Raw genomic sequence first — 14,161 nt, 5'->3', positions numbered from 1 at the left:
AGGTGTGCTTCTTTCTGACTGAGGAGATTAACACTCTGTGAACTGGCTGCAGCGTCTCTCCATTCACTATTCCAGCCTACTGAGTTAGTGACTCTGTCACATATCCCTCTCCCCAGCGAAACATTGTCCTGTGGAGCGGCCCGTGCACCATTCCCGTGCACCAGCATCTTTGTCGCCAATGTCTGACGTCGGCCCTTCCCTCCCCCTTTTTTTTTCTTGCCTTCCAATTTAGGCATTTTCTTTTTGGGGTAATTACCAGACCATCTGGGCCTGAGGACTGGTACCTCACTATCTCCTTTAATTCAGATGCAAGACTGAAATCTTGTAAAACTATGGAGTCCTCCAAGGCTTGTTTGGCTTCGTTAAGCTGCACTCTTAAATCTGCAATTTTTAACTGTAATTTCCTTGATTTCGCGGCATCCGCTGGTATATCCACGCTAACAATTGGCTCTCGCAGCTCAGAGACTATTTCTGCCACAATCTGAATTCTCCGGTCATCATCTTTAACAATACGGAGCAATAATTCCACTAGACACATTATAAGGGAAGTTGGTGTATTAGGTATCACAAGCATCTCTTGTAGGACAGCAAGAAGGCGTTTCCTGCCTCCTTCTTCACTGGTATCTAGACAGCCGACTATAAGAATCAGCTGCTGACCTATAAATTCTTTAATCAGCATGTCTTCAATTTGTGTCATATCCGCTTTTTGTTCTTCTGTGAGAACAGCAGGGTTTTGAAGATAACTTAAGAGATAGTCTGCATAGACAGCGGGCTCTGGTAAAACATGTTCCAGTGCAGCCTCCCCTTCATCATCCTTTGACTTTATCTCTACCGCCACCTTTTCCTTGGACTGCTTCAGTGACCCAAACGTCTGTCTTGGGCTTGTAAGCTTTTCCTCCAGCTTCATCTGAGAAACCTCCTGCTGGGCAGCAGTAGAGTCCAACGTAGCGTCCCGCTCAGACTTTAGAGACTCGAGCTCCTTGCCTAGGTCACACTTTTGTTTCTCCGCCATCCTGCGGCCAGCCCGCTCAGACTCCAGGTCCTTCCTCAGGTCTTGAAGCAGTCCTTCTGCCTTTCTTCTTTCACTCAGTGTGGCTGCTAGTTCATCTTCGTTAGAATTGAGTCGCGATTCTACGTCTCCTAGCAGACTCAGAGCAAGGCTTAAATCTGTCTCTCTTTCTTTATTCTGGACCTGCAGCTGCTGGTGCTCCTCCCGGACCTTGTCTAGCTCCAGCTGTAGCCGGGCCCCCTCATTGGTCATGTAGTCCAGCCGCTTGTGGATATCAGCCATCTCAGTTTCATGGTGCAACATCAGGCAGGCCACCTGACGGACGGACACCTCCTCCGTCTTGGCACGCTGCATCTCGTGCTCAGCCATCTGCATTTGCAGCTCTTCAATCTGATGCTGCCAGTCCCGTCTCAGGGCCTTCACCTCTTCCCGGTGCTTACTCTGGGTTTGCATCAACGCCTCCTCCATCTTTTTGAGCTCTGCAGTTCTTGTCGCCAGTATCGCTGTTGCTTCTGTCTTCCTGGCTTCTTTCTCCTTGGCATACTGACTCATGGAGATGGAGTTGCCTCTCTGCTTCTCCAGCTCTTGCTCCAGTCTTTGGACCTTCTCATGTTTCCTCTCACACAGAGTCACCTGGCTTCTAAGCTCCGCCTCCAGCGATGCTCTTGTGGCGCTCAACGTGATCTTCAGCTGCTCCAGGGCGAGTCATTCTTTTTCCAGCATTTTCTCTGCATTCGGCAGAGCAGCCTGTACTTCATTTTTTTCTTGCGCCAATTGTGTCTTCACTTTCTGCGCTTGGTGAAGCTTCTCAGTCCCATCACTGACCTGACCAGTCAGGTTTAAAACCTCTTCCTTCAGGTTTATATTCTCCATTTTCACAGTCTCTATATCCCTTAGGACCGTTTCATTGGCTTTCTTCAAAGTACCCAGCTCTGCCCCTAGCGATGCTCTTGTGGCGTACAGCGTGGCCCTCAGTTCCTCATGCTGTTCTGTGGGGACATACTGGGTACTCAGCCGTTCCTGTAGCACTCGTTGCTTCTCCTTGGCTGCTTGCAGACTTGAAAAAAATATGAAAAAAATAGAGATTGCTTCCGAGGTTCACAGCACCTTCACTCAGCCAGTTGTATGAATATAAAAAAGTTTATTAGTAACCAGCAATGTACAACAGCATGAACACTCTTACACGTTTCGTCCAAGCCAGGACTTTTTCAAAGAACTCTTTGAAAAAGTCCTGGCTTGGACGAAACGCGTAAGAGTGTTCATGCTGTTGTTCAATGCTGGTTACTAATAAACTTTTTTATATTCATACAACTGGCTGAGTGAAGGTGCTGTGAACCTCGGAAGCAATCTCTATTTTTTTCATCTGTGACGTCATATCCGGTTGGGGCACGCAGACGCCAGCAAGCAGAATCCCAGCACACAGAGCCTCCAGGATCAAGCTTGCAGCCGCAAACAGGAACGGCTTTCAAGGGACCTCCAGGATCAAGCTTGCAGCCGCAAACAGGAACAGCTTTCAAGGGACCTCCACGCGATACACAGGGGAGACAGGTGAGGATATATTGGTAGCCGGGCCGTGATTTACTTGGGGGCGCCCCCTTGGGAGGTGTCCCCTTGTACTTCTAACCGGTTTTCCAGTACCCCACTCCCCTTGTTAGTATCGGAGATACCCATATATTGCCTTATTACCTGCATCACCTATATACCGGCGTCAAACCTTCTTTCCTAAACACACTCCATAGTGCCTGGTAGTGGCCTCGATAATTGGGGTTACCCTATTTTTTCCATTTGCTTGCAGACTTGCATGTAGCTCTTGCAGCTGGCTCTGCCATAAGTGCGTTGCCTGTGTGTGCTGCTGCAGGGAGACACGTTGCATCCTCTCTGCATTCTGCAGTGCTTCCTGCACCTCTAGCTTTTCCTGGATCAATTGCTTCTCCACTTTTCCTGCTTGGTGGAGCTTCTTATCACCTTTACTGATTTGATCAGTCAAGTCTGAATTTTTCTGCGTCAGACTTACATTCTCCTTCTTTACAGTCTCTAAATCCCTCAGGGCATTCTCATGGGTTTCCTTCAACATACCCAGCTCTGTGTTTAGACTGTAGCCCTCCTGGCGTGAGAGCTCCAGCTCTGTTTTGAGCGTGCTAGCTTCTTGGTGAGAAACTTCTAAGTCTTTGATGAAGTTTTGCACATCTCTCTGGGACATCTGATAGCATAGTCTCCAGTCAGGACTTGTTCTCTCTGATTCCATGTTAGCAATTGCGGTGTTGGCCTTATCCAAACTTGTCGTCAGCTCCTCCAACTCACTCCGCAAGAGGTGCTCTGTTTTCTTTAATGCCGCATACTCTTGTATAGCTGGGAGTATACACCTCTGTACCTCGGCATTAGCTTCTCGCTCCCTATTCAATTGTTCCTGCAAGACATCATAATCACGCTGGGCAGTTTGGAGTGCAGAAATTAAGGCCTCTTTTCACTGGATCAAGGATTCAGCTTCCCTTTGCTCCTCATTTTCCTTTGCCACCGTTCCTGTGACAATTCTGCCGGTCACTCCGGTCTGCAGCACATCTCGGCGCCTTTCTGACGCATGTCCTGACAGCGCAGGTTCAAGTGACTTGGTCACTTCCCCTGTGATTTGAAGAACAGTTTTCTTTTTCTTCTTTCTTTTTGCTTTATTAGCTCCAGAGATATCAGTGGTACTGGGCACATGCTCACTGGTATCAGCTTCCACATCTTGCTTGCACTCATAGGGCGTTGCTTGCTTTTGCAGCTGTTTGTCTTTGAAAATTTTGGGGCACACATCTCCATGTGACCTACTTTATGACAGGCCCAGCATACTAAATTCATCTGTGGGTACGGCTCTCCTCCAAGGGCCACATACAAGTCGCCATCATCATCATCATCGTATGGCCTGAAGGACCGTTTCATTGGCTTTCTTCAAAGTACCCAGCTCTGCCCCTAGCGATGCTCTTGTGGCGTACAGCGTGGCCCTCAGTTCCTCATGCTGTTCTGTGGGGACATACTGGGTACTCAGCCGTTCCTGTAGCACTCGTTGCTTCTCCTTGGCTGCTTGCAGACTTGAAAAAAATATGAAAAAAATAGAGATTGCTTCCGAGGTTCACAGCACCTTCACTCAGCCAGTTGTATGAATATAAAAAAGTTTATTAGTAACCAGCAATGTACAACAGCATGAACACTCTTACACGTTTCGTCCAAGCCAGGACTTTTTCAAAGAACTCTTTGAAAAAGTCCTGGCTTGGACGAAACGCGTAAGAGTGTTCATGCTGTTGTTCAATGCTGGTTACTAATAAACTTTTTTATATTCATACAACTGGCTGAGTGAAGGTGCTGTGAACCTCGGAAGCAATCTCTATTTTTTTCATCTGTGACGTCATATCCGGTTGGGGCACGCAGACGCCAGCAAGCAGAATCCCAGCACACAGAGCCTCCAGGATCAAGCTTGCAGCCGCAAACAGGAACGGCTTTCAAGGGACCTCCAGGATCAAGCTTGCAGCCGCAAACAGGAACAGCTTTCAAGGGACCTCCACGCGATACACAGGGGAGACAGGTGAGGATATATTGGTAGCCGGGCCGTGATTTACTTGGGGGCGCCCCCTTGGGAGGTGTCCCCTTGTACTTCTAACCGGTTTTCCAGTACCCCACTCCCCTTGTTAGTATCGGAGATACCCATATATTGCCTTATTACCTGCATCACCTATATACCGGCGTCAAACCTTCTTTCCTAAACACACTCCATAGTGCCTGGTAGTGGCCTCGATAATTGGGGTTACCCTATTTTTTCCATTTGCTTGCAGACTTGCATGTAGCTCTTGCAGCTGGCTCTGCCATAAGTGCGTTGCCTGTGTGTGCTGCTGCAGGGAGACACGTTGCATCCTCTCTGCATTCTGCAGTGCTTCCTGCACCTCTAGCTTTTCCTGGATCAATTGCTTCTCCACTTTTCCTGCTTGGTGGAGCTTCTTATCACCTTTACTGATTTGATCAGTCAAGTCTGAATTTTTCTGCGTCAGACTTACATTCTCCTTCTTTACAGTCTCTAAATCCCTCAGGGCATTCTCATGGGTTTCCTTCAACATACCCAGCTCTGTGTTTAGACTGTAGCCCTCCTGGCGTGAGAGCTCCAGCTCTGTTTTGAGCGTGCTAGCTTCTTGGTGAGAAACTTCTAAGTCTTTGATGAAGTTTTGCACATCTCTCTGGGACATCTGATAGCATAGTCTCCAGTCAGGACTTGTTCTCTCTGATTCCATGTTAGCAATTGCGGTGTTGGCCTTATCCAAACTTGTCGTCAGCTCCTCCAACTCACTCCGCAAGAGGTGCTCTGTTTTCTTTAATGCCGCATACTCTTGTATAGCTGGGAGTATACACCTCTGTACCTCGGCATTAGCTTCTCGCTCCCTATTCAATTGTTCCTGCAAGACATCATAATCACGCTGGGCAGTTTGGAGTGCAGAAATTAAGGCCTCTTTTCACTGGATCAAGGATTCAGCTTCCCTTTGCTCCTCATTTTCCTTTGCCACCGTTCCTGTGACAATTCTGCCGGTCACTCCGGTCTGCAGCACATCTCGGCGCCTTTCTGACGCATGTCCTGACAGCGCAGGTTCAAGTGACTTGGTCACTTCCCCTGTGATTTGAAGAACAGTTTTCTTTTTCTTCTTTCTTTTTGCTTTATTAGCTCCAGAGATATCAGTGGTACTGGGCACATGCTCACTGGTATCAGCTTCCACATCTTGCTTGCACTCATAGGGCGTTGCTTGCTTTTGCAGCTGTTTGTCTTTGAAAATTTTGGGGCACACATCTCCATGTGACCTACTTTATGACAGGCCCAGCATACTAAATTCATCTGTGGGTACGGCTCTCCTCCAAGGGCCACATACAAGTCGCCATCATCATCATCATCGTATGGCCTGAAGGGACACTGTTTTGTATGGTTATGTATATTGCAAAACTGACACTTGACGGCGTCCATTTTAAAACCCCGTTTTTTTTTTGTTTTGTTTTTTTTTCACACCCGACGAGGCAGACTTTGCACAACACACGTAAATTGTACGAGCTTTACAATCTTTGAACCTTCTGGGTTCTTCTTAGGGCAACTTCTTTGCAAAAATCCATTTTCACTTTCTTTTTTTACCAGACAGGGCAAACTTTACTCACAGCACTTGCTAGCTGCAAATTCACTTGCTTCAGCAAAAGGCATTAGCTTTACACAGCAATCCTTTCATACCCGACGGGGCAAATTTACACTCAGCGCTTGCTAGCTGTAACTTCCATGCTTCAGCAAAAAAATCATTTTTTTTTCCGCTTGAGTTCAGTGTCTCAACACATCTTCATCTACTGATCCCCAGAGGCGTAGCATCCCACTTCAGACACCACCTGTGGCAGTACGGCCTCGCGGCGGGGTCAGTAAGACGCTAGACACGATGAGAAACGTTCAACTATAGTGGTTTATTAGCACAACCAAAATAATTACGGGTGCACTGTCCCTTTAAGAAACTACTTTCTTGAAAATTAAAGCCTAGTCCCGTTAGGGACACTAACTCACTTCTTGAGCCCTTACTAACAGGACAGCCAGCTAATCTGGTTATGCCCAAAACATGCTACACAAAGTATAATCAATAAGCATAATAAGAATAAAGTCTTATCTGTTTCAGCTCCAAACATCAAACAGGAACACGGTTCCGGGGAGCAGGCTGTGTCCAGCCTCGCAGCAATGTTTATCTTAATCCTGGGTTGGGGTCCCAGCTGGTCCCAGCAGCAAAGCTCCTCGCAGGACTGGGGACCAGAGCAGCAGCAGCTGCTACGGCTTCCAAGCCGGGAGAGTTCGCTCCACCTTCCTGTGGAAAAACAAGCTCACCTTGTGTGAGCAACTTCCTGCTTTTTAAAGCACTTGTTTCACTGATAGTTCAGCCCCTGTTTAATTAGGCTGCAGGTGTGCTTCTTTCTGACTGAGGAGATTAACACTCTGTGAAATGGCTGCAGCGTCTCTCCATTCACTATTCCAGCCTACTGAGTTAGTGACTCTGTCACAATACATATAATAATACAAATTAATATAATAAAAATGAATGAATAATGGACAAGTGCCTTGTCCATTATTCATTCATTTTTATTATATTAATTTGTATTATTATATGTATGTTCATTAATTGTTATCCATGGTTATTTTAACCTTGTTATTTTAACATTGTAATAAATTTGTTATATTTGTTATATGTATGTTCATTAATTGTTATCCATGGTTATTTTAACCTTGTTATTTTAACATTGTAATAAATTGCTCCTTCATTATATAATTTTGTTATCCCTTGGGTAATACACCATTGCAGGTTCCCTGCATGTTTTGTCTTTTCTTTTTCTCCTTTTCCTGAGGTCACAGCTCAACAGAAGAAATTTCAAGTACAATCCTCTTCACCTCACCTCAGCGCCAGAAAAGATAATTTCCAGCCTTCAATCCGATTCTGGGTAGAAGATACCAGAATAATCTTTTCAAGGCAGCTCCAGGACTACCAATTGGACACTGTATCTAAGGTTTATTATTGTTGTTTGCATAAGCGCTGATTTTACATCTATTTTTTCACCTAAGATTGTTTCCAGGCTTTACAAGTGCTTAAGAGCAAGGGGTTCATCTTACAATGTTTGGGTATTTTAGGAATTGTTATGCATGTTAACTTTTTAAAGTTTATTTCTCCTGACAATTGCTGATCATGATCTCAATTGTATAAAGGTATCTACAGTAGATCTAGAATCCAATTTCTAGTCAATCTTAAAAGATGTGCAGAATTATATACAGTAGTCTCATATTAGGAAGATTTAGACCTCCAAGTTCTTTTGGCTGTTATTTAAACGAATTCCAAGGGTTTCCCCCATTGCATATGAATTTCTGCAATGCCTTATTTAACAATATAAGATCATGAGATTTTATTTATAATGATAGCATTAACATTTTACATAGTAATCTAGTGAAAGCAAGCATTTCGATCGAGTTACATTTGCCTATACGGGCGGTCCGTGGTTATCCGCTGGAATCCGTCCCACTGCTGTCAGATTGCAGACCGCCAGATTGCGGATCCAATGTTAATCCGCGGCAGTGAGCGTTGGATAATTAGTTCTTATAACGGATAATGCGGTCAACAAAATGCATTATCTGGCTTTGGATAATCCGCTCAACAGATAACAGAACAGAGAACCACCTGTACAGTATAAGATAGTGGCAATCCATTCCAGGATGCCAAGTCAGTATGAATGTTTGCAATGGCTCAGCATACAAATTATCCATATTTTTGGTTAAATGGACTGCCACATACCCTATGGAGTCTGAGGTCCAGTTGAAAAGTTTACTCCAAAACTTTCGATGATATAATGACATGATTTCAGATTGATCAAAATATATCCAAAATCCTGAGACATCGCCAAATTCTTTAATCTTAGTTATAATTGTTGGCTTAGTAGATTCCAGATTCACTATGAATAAAAGTATGTCATCAGCAAATGCAGAGACCTTAAAGTCTGAAGAACTGACCCTAGTGCCCTGGAATGTGGATAACCTTTTTAAATGTCTGATGAGAAGTCCTAAAGCGAGATTAAATAAGAGGGACACAAGAGGGAAGGCTCAATTGATTGGGAGTTTTAGATGCTTGTGGTAATAAAATACTTGAGAGATTTGTAGATAGTATTTTCCGGAGCAAGAATGATGTACTAGCGAGATGAGACATCTGTTTTAAAGTGCTATGTTCTTCTATAAAATGTGAGTTGATCTCACCTACAATTTGCTAGCTGTGTTACCCCTGAATAAGAAGCAACCTGCGTTAGATTATTTTCTATATTTTTTACCATTGGGTTGCGCTTCCTTGGGAGTGTGTTTGGAGTACTAAAGCCTGCAGGAGTGTCAAGAAGGAGCAGCACCTACATACAGTACAGAAAACAAAAGAGAGAAACAGCGATCCTTTCCATACATTCTTATTGTATCTTTTACTGAATCGATCACCATTCACAAGTTTTTCACCACATTGTTCTCATCTTCCCTTGGTATATTCACATATTCTATATATCCCTGATTACATAAAAAGGCACTCGTTTCTGAACCTTTTCTTTCTTCACTTTCACATACATTACAGTACAGTACTGTATCACAGATTGGCTATCAGCGATCTCTGCCTTGGGGGCTATTTGTCGCCACAAACTCAAAGAGGGTGATGTATCAAGGCAAATTTGTAGAAAAATTTACGCTAATTGTGTCTTTTTCATCTTGCATTTCTGTGCGTCAATGTATTAAGGTCTTGGCTCCTAGTTTTGTGCCGGTGCATATATTTGCAATCTGGGGAGTGACAGTAGGATGAGTTAGGGAGGAGTTACATGACACACAGATTGTAAATAGATGTAGCAAACTCTGCATCACTGTGAGTCACTTTTGTGTTTTGCATTTGCATCAAAATAATCCCCCAGGTCTGAGGTGGCGTAAACTTTTCTGACCAAGAATTTACGTCAAATGCAAGAAACACTTTGTTACATTTGACGTGAACACAAGCAGAACATAGAGCTGTGCGCCATAACAAATTTCTATGTGCACTTTCTTTACATTGATGCATCTCCACCAATGTGTTAAAGGCGGAGCTCCTTTTACTCCTTCCCATACCAGGCCCTATTGTTTCCTTTTCCATTACAGTCAATAAATTCTCCATTACAGTCAATAAAAAGAAGAAGCAGAGGTCACAAAATGGGGCCGTCGCGCCCATAATGGCCCGTGCCTCCAGGGGGTACTTAACGTGCCTTCCTTTCCTTCCCCCCACCACGAGGCTTGGTGGATTTGCGCGCGAATCAACAAGGGGAGGGGCTAATGGGGCGGGCTATTTAAACCCTGCGCTCGCAAAAGCTACTCACTGACTCTGTTTTCTTTTCTCCCTGCAGGTACCTGTGAGCGTGGTGTCCCCCGATAGCAGCATGGATCCCCGCAGCACGAGCAGCATCCAGGCTCAGGCAGCTGACCGCCGGACACAGCGCCCGGCGGCCCCACGGAAGCAGTGGCCAGAGCAGGAAGAGCTGCAGCCCTCTCCCATCCGGAGAGGGAAGCAGGCGGCCCAGCCTCGTTCACAGCCCCCTCAGCCCCGCTCTCAGCCCCCTCAGCCCCGCTCACAGCCCCCTCAGCCCCGCTCACAGCCCCCTCACAGCTCCTCTCCCATCCGGAGAGGGAAGCAGGCGGCCCAGCCTCGTTCACAGCCCCGCTCTCAGCCCCGCTCTCAGCCCCCTCAGCCCCGCTCTCAGCCCCCTCAGCCCCGCTCACAGCCCCCCCACAGCTCCTCTCCCATCCGGAGAGGGAAGCAGGCGGCCCAGCCTCGCTCACAGCCCCCTCACAGCTCCTCTCCCATCCGGAGAGGAAAGCAGGCGGCCCAGCCCCGCGCTCAGCCCCGCTCCCAGCCCCCTCACAGCTCCTCTCCCAGCCGCAGAGGAAGGGAATCAGCCCGGCAGGCTGGCTCCGCCCCCCAGCCTCACTCCGCCCCCCAGCCTCACTCCCGTGCCTGCTCGCAGCAGAGCAGGGAAGGGAGGGCTGTTCCACCCCCCCTCATGGGAGAGGACTTTAGCCACCACCCGGCAGCTCCAGTCCCCGCTCCCCCTGCTGGCATGGCCCCCCCCATCCCTGCAAAATCGGCCCCTCCAGCCCCCAGCCACCCTCCCCCTGCTGGCATGGCCCCCTCCATCCCTGCAAAAACGGCCCCTCCAGCCCCCAGCCACCCTCCCCCTGCTCCCACTGCTGGCCTGCCCCCCCCTTCCGCTGCACAGCACATCGCCCCCCCTGCTATACATAACACCCCCCCCCCCCAGGGCTGGCCCGAGCCAGCCCACCAACGCGGCACAGCCACCCTCGGCGCTCCTGGCGCCTTACCCCCAAGCGCTTTACCCCCAAGTGCCTTACCCCCAAGCGCTTTACCCCCAAGCGCCTTACCACCAAGCGCCTTACCACCAAGCGCCTTACCACCAAGCGCCTTACCCCCAAGCGCCTTACCCCCAAGCGCTTTACCCCCAAGCGCCTTACCACCAAGCGCTTTACCCCCAAGCGCCTTACGCCCACGCGTCCCATGCCCCCCCCATACGCACCGGCAAATCACACGCACTACGCTCCTGCGCCGTATGCACCTGCCCCCTATGCGCCATACCCACCGGCACCGCCAGTGCAGGCACCCACACACCATGCCCCAGTGCCCGGTGCACCTGCGCCAGACGCCCCTGGCGCGCCGGCACCTGCCTTGGATACATCAACGGCGGTCCCGCTGCCCCTGCCTGCGGGGTGCCCCCCAGTGCCCCGGGCACCTCCCCAGGCGGATGCGCCGGCACCAATGGCGCTGGGAAGCGTCGCCGATCCGGGGAGCAGTAACAGGAGCCGTGCAGCTGCCAAAAGACCCAGGACCGGTCACCCAGGTGCACAAGCCGCAGGATCAGGTGAGCATGAAAATGCAGCATTGGAATGTAATGAAGATGATGTTGATGGGGACGTTAGTGATGGGGGGTCGGTTAGGTCAGGGTCGGACTGTGAGTCCCAGGGGTCAGACAGCGAGAATAGTGAGAGAGCGAGCAGCGAGTCAGACGCAAGCAGCGGCGCAGACAGCGACGAGACCCCAGGGGTAAAGCGCATAAGGAAACAGGTTGAGGCGTTGAGCAAGGCGGCAAAGCGGAGTAGGACAGATAAGGGAAAACGCAAAGCGCGCAAAGACAAAGGGGCAGCTTCCACCCACAGTGGGGAGGATTCGTTTGCAGTTGAAACTAGCCCCCTGTACACACACCTGCCCAGGAGAACACAGAGAGACATATGTAACAGGAAGTATGTGGATATGTTCAAGCTGTCTGTAAAGGGGCGAGCAGAGAGGCAACGCGCGCGAGAGGCAGGCGAGAAAGGGCAGGTAGTGAGGAGTAACGCAAACTGGGTTACGGGTTTCATTGTGTTCGGGGACTGTTTCCTTTCAAAACATCCCAAGGAATTGCATAATGTGATGAGATACATGAGCGTGATACAGAACATACATGACGAACACGAGGGGTCAGCGTGGCGGGATTATGACGAGCAGTTCAAGCATAGGTGGCAGGGGGATACACGGTTGAGTTTGGGGAAGATGGACATGGAATTGTGGATGAAGTTAGTGGGACGGGGTAAGCAGGGGGGCGACGCCACCTTTCCCAAGGGTACAGGCGATCGGCCCAGGAGTGATTCAACAAGCAGGGGCAATAAAAGGGAGTGTTGGGCGTTTAATGATAAACACTGCAAATTGGGGGCGGGTTGCAAGTTTAGGCATGTGTGTAGCCGGTGCGGGGGTAGCCACCCCGTCACGAAGTGCTTCAAAGGCCATGGGCAACCGGAGCCAGGGGAGAGGGAAGGCGCTAACACCGGTCAGCCTTAGCGGTGTGGGCCGTTGGCTAAAGGGGTACCCCGACCGGGAGAAGGTGTTTTTTTCTTGGAGGAGGGTTTAGAAAGGGGTTTTTTCACACAGTGGGGGGGTGAGTTAAAGGGGATAAAATTGGGACGTATGGTGGGCCCATTCACACACACACCCCCCCCCCCCCATTGCTCAGTTAATAATTTCCCCGGGTGCAAGCAAAAAAATAAATATATATATATATATATATATGTGTATATATATATGTATATATATATTATATTCAGGTAATTAAGACATATAGGGAGGGAGCACTATTGGTAAAATTGACATAGAGGCAGCCTTTTCGGCTGTTACTCTGGGCCCCCAGCAGCTTCAGAGGCACAATCGAATGCTCAAAGGGGCACATTAGGGGCCGGCAGGCGAGTAATTAGATAATCTACTAACATGTTTTCTGTCTTCACAGCAGGGGCCCCTCGATATTTTATTAATAACATGCCTTTGCAAGCGATCAGCAGTCAAGGTTTAGGGTCACAGCTTGGGGTGTGGGGTGAGTCCCCAGTAAGTGGCCTTACTGGGTCCTCCGGGTGGCGGAACTGTCAGGCCAGTCATCGTAGGGACACCGTGAATTCCCGAAATGGGGCTCCACCCGATGCGGATGGGCCGCCAGGTAACGGTTCCCCTGAAAAGATCGTGCGGGCTGGAGGCGCCGACGCAGGCGGTCGGTCGCTGTACCCCTGGCACCAATCTTAGGCAGCTGGGCTCTATCCTATGCGGGTAGGCCCAGGCGGCTCTGATAAGGGGGACCTAGGGGCCGTGGAGAGTGTCTCTCGCGGTGGAGAGTGTCTCTCCCAGTAACGGTAGACGGGGGCCGTGGAGAGTGTCTCTCGCGGCGGAGAGTGTCTCTCCTGGTGGACGGTAGATTAGGGCGGGTGGAGGAGGGCTCCCCCCGCTGGAAGATACCGAGAATAGGGATGACAAAGGACTAAGATTATGGCTGACAGTTATTTGCAGGTATTGTTAAAACAATAAAGCTGTGACCATTTTTACTTCCACAAAACTGTGTCGTCTCAGTTTGTTAGGGGGGTGTAAGTAAACCACGCAGTAGGCACACTAGGCCGTTAAGAAGAAGCAGAGGTCACAAAATGGGGCCGTCGCGCCCATAATGGCCCGTGCCTCCAGGGGGTACTTAACGTGCCTTCCTTTCCTTCCCCCCACCACGAGGCTTGGTGGATTTGCGCGCGAATCAACAAGGGGAGGGGCTAATGGGGCGGGCTATTTAAACCCTGCGCTCGCAAAAGCTACTCACTGACTCTGTTTTCCCACCCACCCATCCCATTGAGAATGTAATGTTGTGTTGTGTATAACCATATTTTATGAATCTGTTAGCAGATCCATCGTTACAGCTTTGGCGGAACGCGGAACTGTCAGGCCAGTCATCGTAGGGACACCGTGAATTCCCGAAATGGGGCTCCACCCGATGCGGATGGGCCGCCAGGTAACGGTTCCCCTGAAAAGATCGTGCGGGCTGGAGGCGCCGACGCAGGCGGTCGGTCGCTGTACCCCTGGCACCAATCTTAGGCAGCTGGGCTCTATCCTATGCGGGTAGGCCCAGGCGGCTCTGATAAGGGGGACCTAGGGGCCGTGGAGAGTGTCTCTCGCGGTGGAGAGTGTCTCTCCCAGTAACGGTAGACGGGGGCCGTGGAGAGTGTCTCTCGCGGCGGAGAGTGTCTCTCCTGGTGGACGGTAGATTAGGGCGGGTGGAGGAGGGCTCCCCCCGCTGGAA

Source organism: Ascaphus truei, chromosome 1 (genome assembly GCF_040206685.1).
Source record: "Ascaphus truei isolate aAscTru1 chromosome 1, aAscTru1.hap1, whole genome shotgun sequence".
NCBI lineage: Eukaryota > Metazoa > Chordata > Amphibia > Anura > Ascaphidae > Ascaphus > Ascaphus truei.
Note: the sequence above shows the minus strand (reverse complement) of the source record.